We start from the raw sequence: 22920 nt of genomic DNA on the forward strand, positions 1-22920 counted from the left end.
CAAACAAACCTCAGCTTGTAACTTGTAAGTGAATTCAGAGCACATTTCTTAAACGGGTTTTCTTTCTTGTGAAGCCAGAGGGTTTAATGTAACAAACGGCAGAGTGCCGAATGGGATGCTGGGTGCTTCCTGGCATATGCCTTTTCTCTGAGTCACAGTGCCCAGTCTGCCAGCCACTGTGCAGGGATGGTGGGCATCACCGGGAGGCATAGTGATGCTCCCAGCTTCCTGTGCTCCCGACTCCAAGCGGCAAGAAACTGGGATTAGGGTAGCAGGTCCCTGAGCGAGTCACACGTCCTGTGTTCTGCGTGTAACGGGTGCAGGTTAAACAAACAGACAAAACCAAACCCGTCGTGCTTCTGGGAGTGCTGCTGCTGCTGGGTCGCTGTGAGCTTCGGCATCACCCCCTAGTTGTTATTCACGTCGTTCTCCTCGCTTGTCATCGGCAGCATATTTCTGTTGGGGCACAAGGGCGAGTGAAGGGTGTGGAGAGAAGACGGGGAGTCACGGGAAGTGAGGTCAGGGTCGTTCTCTTGGCTCAGCTTCAGGCTGGTGGAACAGCAAGTGGACAGTTTCACCGGCAGCCTCCTTTAGTCAGATTGCCTTTGGGAAATTCCACTTGAATCTGAGTCCCACGGTTTAAGGTGACGTCAATCACAATCAAGTTTTTCCAGGGAAGAATGGCTACGTTGAGTGAAGTATAGTTAAAGGAACTGGGAGCGATTAGCCTGAACCAGGGAAAGCTTGGGGTTATGTGGGAACATCCTCAAATGTCTGAAGGAACCTCACATCCTGGAGGTCCTTGGACAGATTAGGGCATTTGAAATTTGAGGTCAGATACCGCTTAGGACATCTCATCTCTGCTGGTAATCGTCACCAGTTGAAGGACAGTGGAAACTGATGGCCACCTTCATCCTGTCCTGGTCCATTTTCTTATTTGTGGCTGCTACACAGGCTTTCCTAAAGGTCCATTCTGGCTGTGGATCCTTTCTAAACACGTCCACCCACCACTGCTGTTCTTGGTCTGTTATGTTGCCAGTGTTAAAGCTCAGTCCACGGTGTCAGATCACCACGTGAAGCTGTCCCATTGCGTCCTTCTCACCACCTTCACCTGCACAGCTCCCAGACACTGCCCCTACTTGCAGACCTTGAGCCCTGATACCAGGGTCTTCCCCTCCACTCCCATTCCTGCCAGCGACCTGGAACATCTCACCGTCCACCTTGATGGAGGATCCAGCCCACGGCGTAGCTCAGCCTCCACTCCTCTGACTCTGTCCATGGCCTAAATTTTCTCTACCTCTTAGGTCTAATATGTGAACATTGCAACTTCTGGCCCAGCTTGCTTGCTGTTCTCCCAACATTCTCATGAGCTCAAGTTATCTTGCTCTTTTAGCTCAAATAAACTTTTATTCCCTGGTTCCTTTCATTTTATTTGCTATCAGCCGCCGTCTGCCCCTTCCTTTTCTCCCCAGCCATCCTCCTTTGCCGATTATTCATCACCCCTTCCATTCCCTTGCTCCCTACCATGTTGTGCTGGAGAAAAGAAATCACACGTGACAGAGATGAGGGCTACCCAGAGGCACGGCTGCAACTCAGCTGGGCCCTCGCACTTCCCATCAGTTCTTCTGCTGGTCTTGGGGCAGCTTCTTCTCCTGTTGTTCCCATCAGCTGCTCCAAACCATTATCATACTCCTCAAGCCCCCACTTCTCAGTCTCAGCAGATGACCTGTCTCCTCTCTTGAGAAAATTGATGCTTTTAGACCTGATGTCTGCATCAGTCAGAAGTCTTTGTTACAAACAACGGAATCCAATCTCCTGTTTGAATGCCATGTTTGTTAGAAGTTATTTTGCAATTCAGAGAATCTCTGGAAGGACCTGAGGGCCCTTGGAATCTCGGTTCCAACCAGGTTATGGGGGCTGTGATAGTAAACACCAATGTTGGGATCCGAACCTTAGCGTACCCCATGTACTAATGATGCTCACAACCCGGAGTCAGAAGTCCTGTTCCTGTTGTGTTTGAAGAGATAAACACTCCTCTCTTTCATGTGTCAGAACGTGGAATCCGTATGTACCCACCTCCTTATGCTGCTTCCTTCCAAGCCAACATCTGGTGCAGAAGCATCTGACTGATGGGAGCCAGATTCACAAGCCTGTATCTTAGCAGCAAGGGGTCTCAGGAGAATGAGTTTTGGTTTCTACCTTGTGGAGGCAAGGTTCATCATGTGGGGAGTTCCCCAAACACAGGAGGAATGATCAGAAAAGACAGTTGGCAGCCTCGAATATGATAAACGGCCCCTGTGATCTCTTTCACCTTCTTATCCACCTACCTGAAAATTTATCTACCTCTAGATCCATTCACATCTTCCTTCTTCCAATCACTAAGCCTATAATGCCCAGTATTCCCAGGTGGTCCCCCATCCAAGTACTAACAGGCCCAACCCTGCTTAGCTTCCAAGATCAGATGTGATCAAGTGCTTTCAGGGTGGTATAGCCCTGGCAGTGCTTCTGGTTTTGAAGGTCACCTTCTTTATTTCTACACCTAACTGCACCCCTTTCTCCTTTTTCCATGTCCCCTATCTATCACACCCTCTCCATTCTATGTTCTGAATCTGTCGCAATGACAATCACCCAAAATCAATGAATATATTCAAGCTTCTTCCGTCCCCACATCCCACCCTAGACTCTCTCAATTTGCTCTCCCCTACTCATCAAGCTAAGTTCTTGAGATAATGAATCAATCATTTCCATCAACTATTCCCCTCACCCTATTGCTATCAGGCTCTGATCCACTCCTGGATGCCTCCAACCCTGCCTTCACTGAAACTGTGCTTATTATGGTAAACAAATGTCCACCAGTTTAAGCCCAAATGAACACAGATTAATCCCTGATTCATTGTGCCAAGCTGCTGCTTTTGACCCCAGAGACGCCTCCTCCTTCTTGAGACCTCCTACTCCGTTAGCGCCTCTGAATGACCTGCTTCCTGTTCTTCCTTACCTTTTTAACCCGTCCTTCTCTGCTTCTTCATGGGCTGTTCTTCTTCCACCTTCTATTTAAATGTTGGGGTTCCTAAGTCCCTGAGTCCCCTGATTCTAACAGCTCTCATGGATTCTGCTTGGGTAATCTCAACCATGTGCATGTTTTGCGCCCACGTGTGTGTGGATGTCCCCTGGTCTGTACCTCTAGTCCATACCCGTTCCCTGAAATTTAGACTCTGGCAGTGAAACGCCCGATGCCTGTCACTTGAACATACACCCGATGTGAGCTCTCAGCATACACACGAGGTTAACATTTCTCTTTTATGCTAACCTCTTTTAGTTGGTGATTCCAGCCAGTCCCCTGAGTTATTCTTGCCGTTTCCTTCTCCTTTACTGCCCCCCACCCCGATCCCTCTTTTAATCCTAATTGGGGCATGCCAGTTCTAAAGCCTAAGTAGCTCTCAAGTTCATCACAGCCTGTCCAGCTGTGCTGTCATTGGTCAAGGGTCTCATCATCTCTTTCTGAACTTCTAACTGGTCTCCTTTCTTCCCATCTCATCTCTAAATCCACCCTCTATGTAGCCACAGAATAGTGCTGTTACAGCTCAAACCCATCGCTGACCCGGGCACTTCCCACCTCTCCAGCTGTGTCCCATCATTTTGGCCTCAACAGCACTGATGATTTACCTTGTGTTTCTTGCCTCCCTGGTGGCTCAAATGGTAAAGAATCTACCTGCAATGCAGGAGACCCAGGTTCCGTCCCGAGTCAGGAAGATCCCCTGGAGGAGGGCATGGCAACCCCCTCCAGCATTCTTGCCTGGGAAATCCCATGGACAGAGGAGCCTGGCGGGCTACAGTCGTCCGCAAAGAGTTGGACACGACTGAGAGAATAACACTTTTAGCTTTTGCATTTTCACCCCAATTTTGGCTTTTCCGTCTTTGTATATACCATCTCTTCTGCCTGGAATGTTCTTTCCTTTGTCCTCTCCACTCTGCCACTTCACCCCTCCCCGAAAAGACCGTCGCTGAAGTCTTCCTCATCCTTTCACGCTCAGCTCAGCATCTGCGCCTCCACAAAGACTTTCAGGCCTCTTTCCTCCTCCACTGCAGAGTTAGGTCCTCTTTGCCTGCTCGCATAATGCCCATGTATGCTTCTCAAAGCACTCACTTAATGTTCTGTACCTTCAAGCTAGAATAAGACTGTAACTTTCTTAAGGGAAATGTTGGTCTCACTCTTTGTTGTAACCGCAGAACCCGGTTAAAGTACTTGACAGCTAGTAGGAACTTCATTAACATCTGGGAAATCAGTGATCTAATGGATCACCTTTACACACCCTCGAGTTCTGGTGCCAGGTTGCTAACATTGTCATTGTCCCCATCACTACCCTGATAGCATATGAAGAATGGCCGTACATTTGACAATCTCCGGCTGAGATTTACTGTGCTACCTAAACACACCTCTGAAGGCACTTTGGAAAGCTAAGTCCGCACGAGTACAGGGTCAGCATCATAGCACGGCAGAATGAACCCCACCCTTTGTCTAAAATCACAAAGCAGACCTGACGCTGACCTTCGGGCACAGCGGGTGTTCAGAGGATGTCTGAGGTTGTAAGGCAAAGTAAGAAAGAAGACTCGCCACGTGAGAGGCAAGTATCTGATGTGTTGCAACGTTGGGCTGAAATGAGAGCAGGTGAGAGCTTACGAGATTAACTGGCTGCTCTTGAGAAGAGCTGTGACCATCAGGATCTTTTGATCTCAGCCTGTGGAATGACACAGGCTCTTACTGTTTTGTTAAACTCACTGGAACCCCCAGTGGAGCCGCTTCCTTCCCCTCCCTGGGGACATACCAGCTCCTGGAGGCCACCATTCCCACCTTCCAGCACCGCCACGGTGAACTGCCCTCTGCCTGGTGTGATGGCAGCTGTATTCCCCGTGCCACCATTCCCACCTTCCAGCACCGCCACCATGAACTGCCCTCTGCCTGGTGTGATGGCAGCTGTATTCCCCGTGGCTCGGAGTCCCCGTCTCCCGAGGTTGGTCCTAGGTGACAGAGGCACCCCTGCGGCTGGCATCTTGTGTGCCTGTGTCTTGGGCAGGGAACTGACTTCATCAGAGGACGCAAGGCGCTGTCCCCCCTTTCTGGAAGTAATGAGCTAGTCATTAACTAAAATACCTATGTTTCTGAGAATGACTCCTGGCAGGCTGAACGCTCTTCTCTTGAGAAGTGGCCCATAATTGAAAGAGGGGCGACGGTTGGGAGCGGAATAAAGACTGACAGATGGAGGGAAGGGTGGGACCCCACGAAGGCTCATCTTGGCTGTAACAGAGCAAACGGGCCCGAGGGCCCGGTGTTCCTCTCTCCAGCCCGCCCTTACTTATGGAATGAAAGGCTTATCAGGGAAGGAGCCCAAGAGTCCATGATTGTACAGAGCCATGCAACTTGAGAAGCAGACAACTGACTAGCCTGAAAATCTGAGTTAAATGTGGTTAAGGGCATATGCAATGAATTTGCAAGTTCCAACAAACATCTCTACAGATATACAAGAAAGAGTTATAAGATTTATATACAAAGAATAGATGGGGAAGAATCTGAAGATACTGATTACCTGGTTTTTCCAGCCCATGACAGGGTTTATCCAGTTGTCAATCTAGTTCTTCTTCTTTTCATAAATCAGACACCTAATGGTTTGAGAGTCAAGTGTGGAATGATTCAAGACTGGAAATACCGGTTGTGTCAGTCGGACCAGTGCTGTGTTCCTATAATCACTTAACATTTTTTTCCTTCTTAAACATCAGTCTGAAATCCAAAGTCAGGCCAGTTGTACTGAGCAGTGATGTTTCAAATAGTCGCTTATCAGTAACGGCAGTTTGTTGGAACCTACGAACAAGGGTGGGACTTTCCCAGTGGCTCAGCAGTAAAGAATCTGCCTGCAGTGCAGGAGCCACAGAAGACATGGGTTCAGTTCCTGGGTCTGGAAGATCCCCTGGAGGAGGGCATGGCAACCCACTCCAGTATTCTTGCCTGGAGAATCCCACGGACAGAGGAGCCTGGTGGGCTATAGTCCATGGAGTCACAAAGAGTTGGATACTACTGAAGCGACTTAGCATGCACGCATGAACAAGAGTCTGGGCGGATCGAAGGTCTTTCTGCAGTTTCTTGTGAGGAGGCACCTGGATGAATTTCAGAGCTCCTCTGTTGTCTGCCAAAGTCAGTGATGCCGGATCCAGGCCCCATGGCACAGCAGTGATGAGCAAGAGGCTGGTGATGGTGAGGCTTCATGGGTTTTTGACACTTGAAGAGCCTTCTCACAGCCACTACCTGTCCCCAGCACATCCCCTAGCCCTTCCCAGGAGAGAGGTGCAAATGCGCCTCACCGGTGTGCCGCTGAAATATTTGAATGGTTCTATTATGGGTTTCCAGGATCTGATCCAGCAATCAAAACCTATGTTCCAAGTGCCAGCCTGTCCTAAGCACAGTGCCAGATGGGGAATCAGTAAAAAAGCCAGAAGACAAGGCTTCTGCCCTCAGGTTTTCAGAGCAGTGGGGAGGATATTGTTCCCCAGCTGAACACCACAAAGATTCCAAGTAGATTTCCACGAGGCTCCTGTAGCAGACAGCCAGGATTACTGGGGTAAAAACATCACTCGGGTTTTTTAATTTTTTTAAAATTTTATATCAGAGTATAGCTGATTAACAATGTTGTGATAGTTTTAGGTGGACAGCAGAGGGACTCAGCCATACATATGCATGGATCCATTCTCCCCCAGACTCCCCTCCCATCCAGGCTGCCGCACACCATTGAGCAGAGTTCCCTGTGCTCTGCAGGAAGACTTGTTCATTCATCACACAGGTTTTTTTTTTTTTAATTTATTGATTTGATAGATTTATGGCTGGGCTGGGTCTTCCCTGTTGAGCAGGCTTTCTCTAGGTGTAGAGAGTGGGGGCTGCTCTCTATTGCAGGGTGGGGGCTTCTCATTGCGGTGGGTTCTCTTGTTGTGGAACATAGGCTGTAGGCTGCGCGGGCTTCAGCAGCGGCCACAGTTGTGACTCTTGGGCTCCAGAGCACAGGCTCAGTAGTTGTGGCTCACGGGCTCAGTTTCCCCACAGCACGCGGCATCTTCCCGGACCAGGGATTGAACCCCTGTCTCCCGCACCGGCAGGCGGATTCTTGACTGCTGAGCAACCAGGGGAGCCCATTGCTCAGATTTGAAGTGTCCCGCTCAGCAGCTGCTCTCCTAAAAGGCCCAGTGGCCACAGAAACGTCCCAGGGTTGATTCAGGAATGCAACGCCTGGGGGAGGCTGTGTTTCTCTCCATCTCGCTCAGGCCCCCGGCCCCCTCCTCCCTCCCCCGGGCTCTGCCGTTGTCCTCGTTGCACGGAGACTCAGAGATGGAGAACCCCGACCCAGTGACTGTGGTCTGTTGCCTCCATCCTGGAGGCTGTCTGCCTTGAGGGTGCTGTGGCTCTGGGTCACGCAGGGCAGGGAGAGAACAGATCATAAATGCGTGTGGACGGAAGTAGCGTGTCCGGGGATGTAAGAGATGCTCACCAGACTGTCACCCCTCACCTTTTCTTTTCTCCAGCTGATTCATTCAACTGGCTGTGTCTTGTGGAAGAGGGTCCAGAGACCACTGTCCCGTGTGGACTGGTGTATTCTTTTGTGGGTGTTTTTTTTTAAAGATTTTTTTTTTTTTTATGCAGATCTTTTTTAAAGCCTTTATTGAATTTGTTACTACACAGCTTCTGTTTTATGTTTTGGTTTTTTGGCTTCGAGGCACATGTGGGATCTTAGCTCTCCAACCAGGGATCGGACTCTCACCCCCACCCCGCATTGGAAGGTGAAGTCTTAAATGGACCACCAGGGAAGTCCCTGACTGGTGTGTTCTTTAAGAAACAACTCAGGTAGCCTTCAGATGGCGTGTGTACCACGTGCCAGGCCCCACACGTCTCATAGCTAAACTCTCCGTGGTCTCCATGTTCCAGATGACGAAGCTGAGTCAGTTGCTTACCCAGGATCGCATGGCTAAACAGTGGAAGAGCCAGGAAACTGATTCACCATGGACTCCTAAGGCTGTGTCCTTAACCATTCCAGGTTCTGCCATCCTGGGATGAAAAAGGATTGGGCGTCCTCTCTGTCACATTCCTCTTGAATCTGTGTCAACCACCTGGGCAACTGAAGTATGCTTGGCGTCCACAGGAACCAATCGAGCTGCAGCAGTGGCCTCCCAGCCACGAGTCAACAAGCGTGACTGTGAGCCAGTCACGGTGTGAGCGTCTGATGTAGCACGCGCCTTCCAGGCCGGTGAGTCTGAAAGCAAAGTTGTCCAACCGGCTTATCCACTGACATCACACCAGCAAGTGATTTTTAAGGTGTCTGTACTTTTTTTAGCTTCCTTGAATAACAGTGTTATTTCAGTGGTTATGAAACATGTTTTGAAAATTATTCTTTGATTTAAGTTCCTTAAGACGTCATGAATGAAGCCTAAAAACTGACCTAAAAAGGTCAGTTTTTAGAATCGTTGCACGATGTGTTGCCTTCATAGAGTGCACTTCATGATTTGGATTGTGGGATCGTCCCTCAGTATCATGCTTTTAATGGAGAAAGAAATGGCACCCCACTCCAATATTCTTGCCTGGGAAATCCCATGGACAGAGGAGCCTGGAGGGCTACAAATCCATGGGGTTTCCAAGAGTAGGACATGACTTAGCGATTAAACAACATCATGCTTTTTAAAGGGAAGCCAGTCTCTGAAAGTCATAAGCAGATTTACATAAAAATCTCCTGCTTCTTGACCTCCTTGGGATGCAAATCTATCTGTCTTGGGTTCTTATTTGATCATTTTAGGTGCATCCATCTTGTTGCTACATCTAGATTTTAAACTCTTTAAGGATACATCAAGACAGCTGGGGATATAGTATGTGTAATGCCTAACAAATATCATTGCAAAACTGAACAGAAAACATATAGGCACTAACTAATCATTAAGTACTAAAAATCAAGGCTTCCATGATAAAAATTGCAGAATTAATTTCGAAAACAAATATTCTCTTTCACTGCCCGAGGGACCACAAATCTCCTTCTTTCTTTCTGTTTTACAGTTAGAATTAGATGACCCATCTAATTCTAGATGACCCATCTAGATGACCTAGATTGTGAATATAATGGAGCAGCTATTGTAAAAAGAGGTCTTTTTTCTTTTACAATTGTATTTATTTTCAGTTGTGCTGGGTCTTCATCGTCGCCTGGGCTTTTCTCTAGTCGTGACAAGGGTCTTCATCGCCACGTGGCCTTTTCTCTAGTCGTGACAAGGGTCCTCATCGCCGCGTGGCCTTTTCTCTAGTCGTGACAAGGGTCCTCATCGCCGCGTGGCCTTTTCTCTAGTCGTGACAAGGGTCCTATCGCCGCGTGGCCTTTTCTCTAGTCGTGACAAGGGTCTTCATCGTCGCATGGGCTTTTCTCTAGTCGTGACAAGGGTCCTATCACCGCGTGGCCTTTTCTCTAGTCGTGACAAGGGTCCTATCGCCGCGTGGGCTTCTCTCCAGCCGTGGCACAGGGGCCGCTCTGGCTGCCGTGTGCAGGCCTCCCATTGCAGCGGCCGCTCGTTGTGCAGCACTGGCTCCAGGGCACGCGGGTGTCAGCAGTTGTGGCCCCTGGGCTCCAGGTTTTCAGAGACTGGTTTCCCTTTCAAAAGCATGACACCTGCCGGCCTGTCCTGTGAGGTCCCCTGGCGGAGGAGAGGGCAGAGCAAGTGCTTCCTGTGGGCAGTGGGCTCCGGACAGGGGGCAGAGCCAGGCCCAGGGGTGCCCTGCGCCTCCCCCCCGCCATGCCCCCACTTCCCTGGTCAGCAATCACTCCTCCCCTCTGAACTCACTCCCTGTGCTGTGCTTGGTCGTTCAGTCGTTTCCGACTCTTTTCTACCTCATGGACTGTAGCCCGCCAGGCTCCTCTGTCCATGGGGATTCTCCAGGAAAGAGTACTAGAGTGGGTTGCCATGCCCTCCTGTGGGCATCTTCCTGACCCAGGGATTGACCCCAGGTCTTCTCCCACGCTGCACGCAGATTCTTTACCGTCTGAGCCACCAGGGAAGCCCGAACTCGCTCCCTACTGCTACATTATTATTTATTTACTGAATTCCTTCCTATTTGGATAAAAGGGGAGTTTTTTGTGGCACTTGCCCAACAGAAGCAGGGCAGAGATGGGGACCCGGGAAGCAGGCCCTGCGTCCCGTGGCTCCATGTGTTGCGCCTGCAGGAGGGCCAGTGGTCCTCTGGGTCCTGTGCTCTCATAACTGCCTTGGCACAGCCCCCTTCACCATGCTGTCTAACCTTCTGGATGATGTTGTTGTAGGTCCTGGGCGCGATGGCGAGTTTCCACCAAAAACTTGGAAATTAGGAAAACTGCTACTCTAAGAGATGAGACACAGTCTACGGCCATAGCAACCGCCCGATCTCATCCGATCTCGGAAGCTAAGCAGGGTCGGGCCTGGTTAGTACTTGGATGGGAGAGATGAGACACAGATACATCATTTGAAAGACAAGGAACCACCAGGCTGGCAGTAAGTTCACTGAGTAAATGGTTAGCCCTGGGCTGTCCAATACGGTGACCACATGTGGCGGTTTAAGTCAACATTAATTAAAAGACAAAATAAAATTTAAAAATCAGTTTCCTTTCACTTGTCCCGTTTCAAGTGCTTGAGAGACCACGTGGCCTGTGGCCATTAGTTTAGACAGGGCAGATCAAGGGCGGTTCCATCATCAGAGAAGGCTCTGACGTTCAGCGCTGATCTGGAAAGGCCTCCGTAAACCGGTCCCAGAGCTGGTCGGCTGGCGGACCTGCAGGCAGTGGAGTCTCAAGTTAAATGCTGGCCGCGAGGTTGCGTTTCTCTGGGTCCTGGGAGAAGTCAGATGGCCCTTGAGGGGTTAATGGAAGAGACTTCAGTAAACAGATTATTGACAAAGATAGGGCTACGCTGACCTAAGAGTGAACCATCCAGAGCTTTCATACAGCAGGGAGCTTCTGAGGGGAGGCCTGAGAGGAGAGGACGTCATTGGGCCCCATAGCCACTGCCAGATTGATGATGGCCTTGCTGTGGGCAGTTTGGGGAAACACCGGGCTCTTTCTGCCCTTTATCTGTCTTGCCAGTACCTCCGGCTGGCATCCGACTGGAAGCCTGAAGGCATGAGAGCCTGGGGGATCCAAGCAGGCTCGGGGGCAGAGAGGGGCAGAGAAGCAAGAGCAGGGAAACGGGGCGCCAGAAGCGGGGTCAGCCCTCCCTCCAGTGCTGCCTGGGGCTGAGGGGATCGGACCTGGCCCCGCATGTTCCAGGCTTCAGGTGGGGTCCTAACCCCTAGAAGGATGCCGGAGGGCTGTACCATGCCACCAATGGTGTGGTTTCCTGTGGGTCTGGCTACAGAGGAAAGACCATCCACGGCCTGTGGTTCTCATGCCTGTTCACGGGGCAGCTTTTTTTCTTGAATCTTTTTAAAAATTCATTTATTTTTAACTGAAGGATACTTGCTTGACAGTGTTGTGCTAGTTTCTACCAGATATCAACGTGAATCAGCCGTAGGTTTGCCCACATCCCCTCCACCGTGGGGCAACTTTCTCTCGCAGTGAATGAATGTGTCTGCAATTTGAAACACCTGGCTGAGTGTCTACGCAATAGCGGGGCCCCAGTCCTCAGGCCAGGGAAAATTTACCTAGTGACGGGCACTGCCCTGTGAAAGCTTTGGGAAACTCCCCTGAGAAGGACTCCAAAACATCCCGTGGGCTTAAGGACAAACATCTAAATTCCTAAAATAGCATCTTCCCCGCGGAACTGCTACGAGGGTTCCAACATGTGAACGCGAAGCACCTGGCAGCCCAAGGAACACAGAAGGGCCCTTGCACATGTTCTCCTGATGACACCCAGTGACCTCTATGATGCCTTCCACGTTCTGGGCTTGTTCGAGCCTCCAGGGATGGGGCAGGAGCTAAACAGACACCATGTCTTGCCCTCCTCATGGGGCTTTCGCAAGGGAGAAGGATGGTAGCGATGTAGATAAATACACCATATGCTCTGATAGACAGAAGCAGGTGCTGAGAGCAAAAATAATGCAAGGAACAGAGATCCGAGGGTGAGGGGCTTTTACAGAGAGATGGGGTGGCCAGGGAAGGCTTTCCTCAGACTGTGGCATCGGGGGAAAGCCAAAGGAACGTGAAGGAACAGTCACAGAGACGTCTACGACAGTAGGGGAGCTTGTACGGGGCCCTGGCAGGGGGTTCCTGACACACTGGGGAGTGGGGGAGGGTGTCAGAATGATGGGGGCAGGTGAGGGGCTGGGCAGACGAGGTCAGATCGTGGGAGGAGGTGGGTGGAAGATCGCCTGGCCTTGCTGTGGATTGGTGCTTGTGGCTGTGCCACGTGTCGGCTCTGATTCACCCACCTGCACACACAGGACTGGACTCCCTGTCTTTACTTTGTGTTCCCTCTGATCTAAGAGACTGGCTCAGAGCACTCTGGGAGCTGGGCTCCTGTCGTGTGTGTGTGTGTGTGTGTAATGTCTGTAGGTGTGTGCACGTGTGTATTAACCTGCTTTGTCAGCATAGTGCATCACATCAGGTTGATACCCTATGGATGCTGACTGATGGACACAGAAATTCCCATGTGGTCTTCAATTCTTTTTTTTTTTTTTTTTTAAAGAAAACTCAATGATGTCCCTGTCCCAGTGTCATATGAACTCTTGGAAAAGATAGCACAGCTTCTTAATTTGACAGCATGAGCCACTTATCTGCACAGTAATAAAAATCCAGGCCATATCCTTCAGAAATGATATCTTAGTTCATCAATCAAGCAATAAAAGAAGACCAGAATAATTTTAGCGTCCGTTTAAGCCTTCATGTAATCTTTGACCCGGGGCCGAAGCCATATTCAGCAGCCTGACAGTAGAAGCTGAGCATGCCAGCCGCTAGAGATTGATGGGCTCGGAGCCGGCAGGGCGGTGGGCAGAAGGCCCTGACTCCGCTGCTCACCTGTCTCCTGTATCTTTCAAAGAAATGACAACCTGAGTGTTGCGCTGTCCTAAGGACGTGATTGAAATTTCTCCCATAAACCAAAAGAAACAAGAAGTGTTTGCCCTTGGATCAAAATGGGGCTTCCTACTTTGCCCAAACAGAAAGCAGGACCACGAAGCCAAACCAAAGCTCAATCTGGTTTCCAGTGATGCTCTTATGTCTCTGGGGGTTCTATGGTCCGTGGGCTCCCTGTCTTCCCAGGATGTCTTTTTTTCTGTGGATGACTCTCCCTGTGCCCTCTCTTCTCAGCTCCTGTTCCTCCTTTGTCTAGTAGAACTCTGGTCTCCGTTCATTCATTTCTTGGCTTACATTTATCCCCTCATCTGCAGTCTCCCAGACTGACGTGAGGGCAGCACCTTGTTGAAGAGTCTACACACACCTTTGATAGGGCTGGACATACAGTAAATTCTTGTTGTTGTTTAAATCTAGATGTCTTACTTATATAGGTAATCATCTTGTTCAGTGGGAATTTGAGATGACTTATAGAAATATATAAAGGGTTCCCCGGTTGCTCAGTGGTTATAGAATCTGCCTGCCAATGCAGGAGATGCAGGCTCGATCTCTGGATTAGGAAGATCCCCTGGAGAAGGAAATAACAACCCACTCCAGTTTTCTTGCCTGGGAAATTCCATGGACGGAGGAGACTGGTGGGCTACAGTCCCTGGGGTCGCAGAGTCAGACACAACTCAGTAACTAAGCAGCAACATAGAAACACACAGAGTTCAGCAGGATGCTTTTGGTGGGGACATTGTGGAGGCAGATTGGAAACACGGGTCTTTATCCCAAGTAGGACTCTTCCACGAGCGTCCTCTCACAATCCAGCAAAGCCTCTGATCCCCTGAGGCCAGTGTCCACCTGAGCACTGCCCTCCCTGAATCCACCCTTGGTGGGAAGGCAGCTCACCCCATGCCCCCTAATGCTTGGCCAAAGCCCCGTGGACATGCAGCCCCGGCCGCTCTCTGCAGTGGCTGCTTTGAGATAGAATGTTCACTATCATTTAATCGGTTCGGTTTCCAAGATGTTCCAAAAATGTTCAAGAATTTTTTTTCTTCTTCAGTACTGTGTCTGCAATTAAGGGGAAAAAAAAAAATCTAACAAGTGAACAGTGATAGCTGGCAGGCCAAATCTTCTTGCCTTTCCTTTTGATGTAGTTACTTCAGTCACAAAGATCAAAGTACACTTTTCTAATTCAACTTTGCCCTGGTTTTAATTTCTCTTATTATAGCAGGAAAAGTGGAGCACATTCAGAAAGGAGATAGCCACCTGCTACCCCAACTTGTAAAGTATAATTTTTTGAACTTTTAGCTTCTGAGATTTTTACCAGTTGTAACAATAGAGACTTGAATTGTGCTTTGTTCATTGAAGTTATTATGCAGTAATTCTAATATCTGCATGATATTCTTTCCATAATGTACCTTGATCACTCTATTAGTTAGCACTCAAGTTGCTCCCAATTTTTCATCATTATAGATACTGCAGTCAGCAACTGTGAGCATCCGGTTTTTCTTATAGTTCGGATTATTTCCAGATAGATTCCCAGAGATAAGAGTACGGGCCAAAGGGCTTTAATATTTTTATGATTCCTTATAGACAGTGCCAAGTAACTTTCCACAGGGTTGGACAGCTTTTCAAAGCCACCATTAATACAGGAGATAGTCAACCACATAGCTACCTGCCAACTCTGGAATTGCATTAAATCTGTAAATTAACAATGGGGGAAAATATTACTAAATTCAGACTGGTGATGAAGGAGTCTGTGTATTGCTACATTGGCTGCTGTGCAGTTTTTGTTTCTTTGTGTGTATATATATATGCATAAGTGGTATATGTCTATCTACGTACAACTGGATGTAGTAAACGAGACTCTGATTTGGAGCACGAGCGTCCAGAGTGTCCCCCCAGGAGCCTGGCTACCCATCCTGGATGGGGGGGCGCAGGTACAGGTCTGTCCCCTGCGCCTCCCACCTTGGGAATCCTGTACCTCTTGGCTGTGCGCACAGCAACCAAGCCAGCACAGCAGGCAACACCCTGGAACTCAGCTCGGAGTGGGGAGGTAGATCGGGTCGGAGCCCAGTTACCTGGCAGGTCTCCCAGGTAACTCTCACTGAAGAGCTTCCCTGAATCACTCCCCAGAGGTCCCCCGAGATCTGGCATTGGTGGCTCCGGTACCCCTGTTTTGGAGCGTGGAGGACCCTGGAGCATGGTGGCATTGCTGGGAGACCCCAGAGGTCCGCACCTCTGGCCTGGGCCGCCCCTGTAAGTCCCAGCTGCGGAGACCGACTCCAGGAGGCTCGGGTGCTGAGTCACAGCCTGCCCCTGGGCACTGTGCACCACAGGCCTGTGTGGACAGGCTCAGCCCTGCCCAGCGGGCGTCTTCCAGGGCCAGCAACCCTGCACTGGGCTTCTGATACAGAGCCTGGAGAGGTCCTCCCAGTGACCTCTGCTGGCCCTGCCAGTGGCCATTCTGGGCTCTGGCCTCCCTAGGAACTCCCGTGCCATCCATAGTCCTGCGGGCATTGCAGGTTCCCCGATATTATGAGATACACCTTTGGGCAAATGGGCATCTTTGTTTGGAGCAGGCTGGACCCTGGCAGTGCAGTGTCCAGGAGCCCCTGCCTGCCAGCTGGCCTCTCCCGGCCCGGCCCAGGCTCGGGCAGTTCCCAGGGGGACAGTGCGCTCTTGTTCATCCCTGGGAACCCCTGCCCCAGGGCCAGGGTCTCCTTCCCCAGCTTACGTATAACCAGATGCTCGCATCAGTGAGTCCCTGGGACCACGTGCCCCTCCAATCTCCTTGCCTTCTATGTGTTCCCTGACTCTCCTCCTGCTGTCTCCGCCAAGTACGCCCTCCCCGGCAACAAATAAAACACCATAACCCAGTAACCCTAACCCTAACCCTAACCCTAACCCTAACCCAGCCGCAGAGGTGAGATTGCTAGGGGATGATTGGCGCACACGCGTCTCCTTTAGGTCACACCCGCCTGGAATCAGATGGGAGGGGGTGTCAGATTTGCAGCATCGGCTGGCTGTTGCAGGGAGGCGTCCCATAGACCTGACGAGGATCTGGGTCTCCCTGATGTGTGTACATGACCCACGGGTGCTTGTGGACGGATTAAGGTGAACGTGCTTCCTCGAGCCATGCACTAAACCGTGCTCTGTTGGCTGCTCTGGACCAAACACTGCATTGGGGAGAGGAAGTCGTTACCTAGACCTGAAGGGGGCGCTCTCCGACCACAGGCTTCTTCCCTCGCTTCCTGCAGGGCCCCCAGGAAGCTTTGGGCAGGGAGTGATGCAAAATATTTCTGCCCCCAAGAGCGCTGGTTATTAAGCTTGGGGGCACCCTGAGATTGGAGGAGCCACTGGGAGAACAACACAAGCAACATGAAGCCAGAAAAATAAGAGAAATCATCTTACGATGATGAAGATAACAGCCAAAATGCTGGTGCTCATTTAGTTTTTACCATATAATGTGCTGTGTTGAAAATATATCACCTAACTTCATCCTGCCAACCACTCTGTGAAATCATTACTCTCACTTTACAGACGAGCACTCTGGCCTCAGACGGGTAAGTGATCTGCCCGGGGTCAGCGGCTGGGCCATTGTCCCTCTGAGTCCCATCCTGAGCGGCCAGAGGCAGCTGCCCTGGGTCTGGCTCTCACTGCTCAGCCCTGTGCCCGTGCGGCATGTAAGGTGCCTGAAAGGACGAGAGGGAGCCGGGGGTCCAGTGCTGGCCGCTGAGACCCCATCCTTTATCCTCATGTGGGACCCTTTGGACCTTTCACTTTCTGAACTTGTCTTTCCCTCCACTTCTTCAGCTGCTGGCCCAGTAAGCCCACGGGGGTAGAGGCCAGACTTCGGGGCAAGGTGAAAGCTGCTGCCTCCAGGGAGGCACCGGAGGCAACTCAGGGCTGAATGGAAAGGGGCGGCGTGGGCCCGGGTACCTTCCAGGGCCGGTGGCGCTCTGGCTGGGTAGGTCCTCGGGCCCCAGCGTGTCTCTTGACCTCTCCTGTTTCCTTGGCTATTTGTGCAGAAAATCAGGAGAAGGGTATTGCCAGTTTCCACCCGCTGTCCTTGGCTAACCCTGTATCCTCAGGACAGATCCCACCCACTTCTATGAGCCTGGTACCAAGCTCTGCATGTCACTTGCTTTCTCACTGATGCCCCTCGCTTGGAGACCTCCTGAGGCAGGCATCATATTTTTCCCATTTTACATGTGAGGAAAGATCATGTTCAGAAAGATTAACTAGTTTTGCCTGAGTTATCAAGCTGTTAAATGTCAGAACTGGGATTTGAACCCAAATCTCCCTGACTTTCCTTGGAAGAAAAGTTATGACCAACCTAGACAGCGTATTAAAAAGAACAGACATTACTTTGCTGACAAAGGTTGTCTAGTCAAAGCTATGGTTTTTCCAGTAGTCATGTATGGATGTGAGAATTGGACCATAAAGAAAGCTGACTGCCGAAGACTTGATGCTTTTGAACTGTGGTGTTGGAGAAGACTCTTGAGAGTCCCTTGGACAGCAAGGAGATCAAAGCAGTCAATCCTAAAGGAAATCAATCTTGAATATTTATTGAAAGGACTGATGCTGAAGCTGAAGCTACAGTTCTTTGGCCACCTGATGCGAAGAGCTGACTCATTAGAAAAGGCCCAGATGCTGGGAAAGATTGAAGGCTGGAGAAGAAGGGGATGACAGAGGATGGTTGGATGGCATCACCGACTCAATGGACATGAGTTTGAGCAAGCTCCAGGAGATGGTAAAGGACAGAGAAGTCTGGCACGCTGCAGTCCATGGGGTCACAAAGAGTCATACACGACTGAGCGACTGAACAACAACAACTCCCTGACTTCAAAGCTCATGTCCTTTACATTACCCTAGGCCGACATTTAGACCCATTCAGGCTGAGAGGGACAGAGGAAGAAAAAGAGTACAGTTATGCACGAATCCAACCTTTAAGGTTATTTTCAGTCATCTGCCCTTGCCTTTTCAGTCAAGGCTGAAATTACCCAGCCACCAGAAATAGGACTTGTCCTGTTTTTTTTCTTTACCATTAAAAAAAATTGAATTATAGTTAATTTACAGTGTTCTGTTGGTTTCAGGTATACAGCAAAGAGACTCGGTTATATGTTTACGTATATATCTATTATTTTTCAGATTCTTTTCCATTATAGGGTATCACAAGATATATCGTTCCCTGTGCTATACAGTAGGTCCTTGTCATTGATTTTATATATAGTAGTGCCTGTTAATCTCAAACTTATAATTTATCCACCCCCTCCTTCTCCTTTGGTAACCATAGATTTGTTTTCTGTAATATTTGTGTTTGTCTGACTTACTGAGTTTGATCATCTACGTCCATCCATGTTGCCACAAATGGCAGGATTTCATTCTTTTTTTTACGGTTGAGTATTATTCCATTGTGCATATGTGTAGTTGTTGTTATTTAGTCACTAAGTGTCTCTCTCTATATATACACATACTATATATATATACAATATACTATGTATATTATACATACTATATATATAGTATGTATCCTATATATTTAATATATATTGTTAGATTTTATATATTATAATATAATTTATTTTATTTATATAAAATATAATTTAAATTATATTTCATATTTATATATTAATAAATTATATTAATATATTTAATTATCTATATATAGTTTGATGACCCCATAGACTGTAGCCTGCCAGGCTCCTCTGTCCATGGAATTTCCCAGGCAAGAATACTGGAGTGGGTTGCTATTTTATTCTCCAGGGGATCTTCCTGGACCAGAGATTGAACCTGTGTCTCCTGCATTAGTAGGATTCTTTACCACTGAGCCACCAGGAAAGCCACTATATACACACACACACACACACACACACACACACACACACTACATCTTTATCCATTCATCTCGGACACATCTCATTAAGTAGTAACACGGAACCTGAGGGAGGCTCCTGATTCTTCTAAAGAAATGAAGTGGTGTGGTAGTCTGGGAGGCAGGGGAAGGTATCAGGAACACATGGATTTCACAGGAATCTCAGTCTCTGTGGAAACTTCGAGTAACAATGAAAGGACCTTAGATTTCCCAAATGTGCATTTGAGAGCCAAAGATCCTTTGTTTGGAAGAACCCTAACACTTTCCCTCCCCAAACCACTATTCTCAGCGGCGTTCTCAGCCTTGCGTTTCGTGGAGATTTTGTTATTGTTGCTGTCCTTAGGAAATCCATGCTACTGAAAGGCCAACTGGAGCAGTACCGATGTGGATGCGGAGGTCAGCACTAGCCTTCAGCCCCTGCGCGGGGACCCAGCGGCAGCAGGGAGTAACTGGCTGTTCCAGCAGGCCGCGCTGTTGGACTCCGGGACCAGGTGTGCGTCCTGCAGTCGTGAAAGCAATCTCCGGGTTTGTTTAAGGACGGGGTCGCTGCCAGGGGGTTTACTCTGGGACCCAGCAGCGCAGACGTGTCATCCTTCTGCAGACAAGGCACTCAGTAAGGGCCCCGCGGGGACGGGTGCCCGCAGCCCTCCTGGGGCTGCCGTCCTGGGGCGGGAAGGGCAGGTGAACCCTTTCCTCCTCTGGTGCCCTGAGAATAATCGCTGGGATGCCAGAGATGCTGCGTGGGCAGAAACTGCGCTATCAGGGAAATGACAGAGAAGCCGAGTAATCCAAACAGCTTCAGTGCGAGCAGAGCCCCTGGAGATGCAGTGGTTCTGGATCAGAGGTTCGCTTCAGTGTCACCCTGGGAGCACAATTAGCGTCCCTGGACCGCGCCCCTGCGCGCTGGGGGGCGGCGGGGTGAGCTGCGGAGTCTGTGTCCTCAGCCTCCAGGGCGATCCCACGAGGGCTCCTGGCAGCTCTGCAAAGGTACCCTCCATGGTGTCATCCCTGGCCCTCAGTTAGTGCGGAATACAGATCACAGCTAGGGAGCTTCCACTCTTCCCAGTCAGTTTCCTCATCCGTAAAACGGACCAAGTGGCAGAAAAGGGCTAGTTGCTCAAACCCAGAGCCCAGACTTGAGCTACAAGGAGGGCCCAGAGCTCTTGGTGTTGCTTCCCCTAACCCCTACCTCCGTTCCCCCAAAGAAGTTCGGGGACCTAGTGGAGAGGCATGTCATTGCTGTTGAGAGCCATGCCTTCGCCAGTAACAATCGTAATATAACGATGTCAGCAGGATGAGCTTGGGCCTTTCTTCCAGGCTGGAAAGTATTAGGAAAGGGAGCCTCTTCCATTTTAAAACTAGACATTTAATTTCAAAATACATAGGATTTTGTTTAAAGTACTTTAATTAATTTCTCACTGATACTGATTTCTCATTTAAATGCTTTCTTCTCTGCGATCACCCTCTATTTTTTTTTTCAGCCTGACTTTATTGAGGCTTTGATGGCTACACTGAAGATCTCTCTTGGTAAATGTCACATGGTGTATGAAAATATATGGGTTAGTTTCAACTATCTTTTGACATTGATTTTCAGCATAATCCCACAGTGATAAGAGAGCACTCTCTCTGATTTCAATACCTCTAGACTGTGAAGTTTTTGTACCTTGTTTCATGTCCCTGGATATGTTCCAGTGTCTCCTAGTTTACAGTCTACGGGAGTGTGAATAGAATCTGTACCCTACTGTTGTATGAAAATTGTATACATTTTAATTACGTTGGATTGGTTCATAGTGCTTTTCTGGTCTACTATATTCTTCTTCTTCTCTGTATATGCATTCTATTAATTTTTGAGATTTTGATATTGAAACTCCAACTAAAAAATTTTAACTTATCTACTTAAAAAATAATTGTAATATATAGTGGAACTATATGTAGCCTTGTTTTGTATTTTCTAACACTCCTATAAATGTGTTATCATACTTTTCTAATTTAAAAAAAATTAAAAAAACGACAGAGACCAAAAAAAGGATAGCTTAAATAAGAAGTTAGAGAAAAAAAATAAAGCTTATTAATGCTGTATCTTGGTGTCTCTTTGGCACTTTCGTCTCCCAAAGGAGAAAACCAGGTTGACAGAAGTGAATGATTGTTCTCAAGGTTGAACAGGTAACTTGTGACAGAGAGGGGCCTGGGAACCGGGCGCTGGGGCTCCACGCCCCCAACCCTGCAGGGCTGTATGAGCTCAGAGCAAAGGCCCGAGGGAAGGAGACCCCCAGGGCCCTCAGCAGTCAGCTGTGGAGGCCGAGATCTCCGACACACCCTTTCCTTCTGTCTTGTTTGAATCTGTTCCAGTTATAAGCATCGCAGAAGTTAGGTTACCCAAAATCCTCCGCTTCAAATACTTCACTGGACGGTACTGCCTGTTGCAAATGGTCCTTTCAACACAGAGCTGAATGTGCAGAGAAGAAAGGGGAGGCTTGGGTGCTGAAAACCAAACGGCTTTGCCTGTGCCTCACTGCCCTGGGGGCGTTGGCCTGAGTGGGTGGGGGGGTGATGCTTCTGGCCCCACAGTGAGCAGAGATCTGGGCGAGCCCCCAACACAGGCCAGCCTGGCAGGACTGAACCCACTCAGAAAGACGAACATCTCCCTGAGAACTTGCCGCCCATGATTTATTCAAGTAGAAATTATAATTTATTCAGTAAAATTAGAAATTAATAGCAAAGTTATGTTTTAAAAAAATCCTCTATGTATGGAAAGCTAGTAACCCATTACTAAGTAAATCTTGGTTAAGAGAAAATAAAGAAAATGAATAGATGCTCATAACCAAAGGATAGCGAAAACACATGTTAAAATGTGTGGACGAGCTAAAGAAGTGCTTTTAGGTGAAATTATAACCTTCAATATGTTTAGTAGAAAATTTCAAAAGGTTAAAAATTACAAGCTAATTATCTGACTTAAGAGTTTGGAAAAGGTGCAATGGAATTAAGTACAAAGAAACATCATGAAAAAAAAAAAAAATAAGGACAGAAATTAATGAGCTTTGGAAAAATACCAGCAGAAACAGTATCTGGTTTGTGAAAAAGATTAATAAGAATGGTGTCTGAAGGGGACAAGGGAGAAGACACAAGTATGTAAAACATGTAACGAAAGGGGAGATAAACCACAGACACTTGAAAATTTTTAAAGGTGATTACGAAAGAACACATACAAATGAATTTGAAAAACCACCTGAGTCAGATAAATTCCTAGAAATGTAAAACATGTAAAAATTGGCACAAGAAATTTAAAAATTAAATAGACCATTATGTACCCAAGGTTTTCAAACAGAATTAGCCAACTGTCCCTTTCAAAGCGCATGTTCACATGCGTGCGCACACACACACACACACACACACACAGACTGGAGGGCAGCCTCTGAAGCGGTTCCCAGTGGCCTGTCTCCTGGGATTGGGGCCCTTGAGCGTAGACGAGACCCGGCGGCTCTCTTTAAGGAATCAGATATGGCAGAGCAGTTGGGTGTCGCTAGGCGACTGCCCACATGGAGACGGCGACCCCCACCCTGCCCTCTCCTCCTTTCCTTCCCAGTCCTGCTCTGGGGAAGCCAGGGGCCTTGTCAGGGGTTCCCTGAAGGAGACGCCTGGAGCTGGGGACTGAGTCTCCTGCCAACAGGCCGTGTGAACCCGCGGCTCGTAAACAGCGTGCGGCTGGGCTGGGACGTGGATTTCCCAGGCCTGCCAAGACCTACGTGGGCGAGATGCAAAGCAGGTCCTCCCCCGGCAGAGCCCGGAGCCCCGAGGCAGTCCGGCAGTACCTGGACGACCTGGGTGAGAGGCAACTGAGCCGCAAAGCTGTGAGGTAATGCATGTGTGTGGTCTGAAGTCACTAGGTCCTGGGGCAGTCTGTCACATGGGGAGACATAACATACACACACACAGCAAACACACCTGACTGGTTTTACAGGTAAATTGCAGTAACGTTCAGTAAGCACTAATTTCCTGTCTTGTAAAAGTTGTTTC

At 48.9% G+C, this 22920-nt stretch overlaps 1 pseudogene; it reads right to left on the bottom strand.

Moving 5' to 3' along the window:
• Positions 1–2381: 2381 nt before the first annotated feature.
• Positions 2382–2498, bottom strand: LOC139180267 (5S ribosomal RNA; annotated as a pseudogene).
• Between the last annotated feature and the right edge of the window lie 20422 nt (positions 2499–22920).

Source organism: Bos indicus, chromosome 27, assembly GCF_029378745.1.
Source record: "Bos indicus isolate NIAB-ARS_2022 breed Sahiwal x Tharparkar chromosome 27, NIAB-ARS_B.indTharparkar_mat_pri_1.0, whole genome shotgun sequence".
NCBI classification, from domain to species: Eukaryota; Metazoa; Chordata; class Mammalia; order Artiodactyla; family Bovidae; genus Bos; species Bos indicus.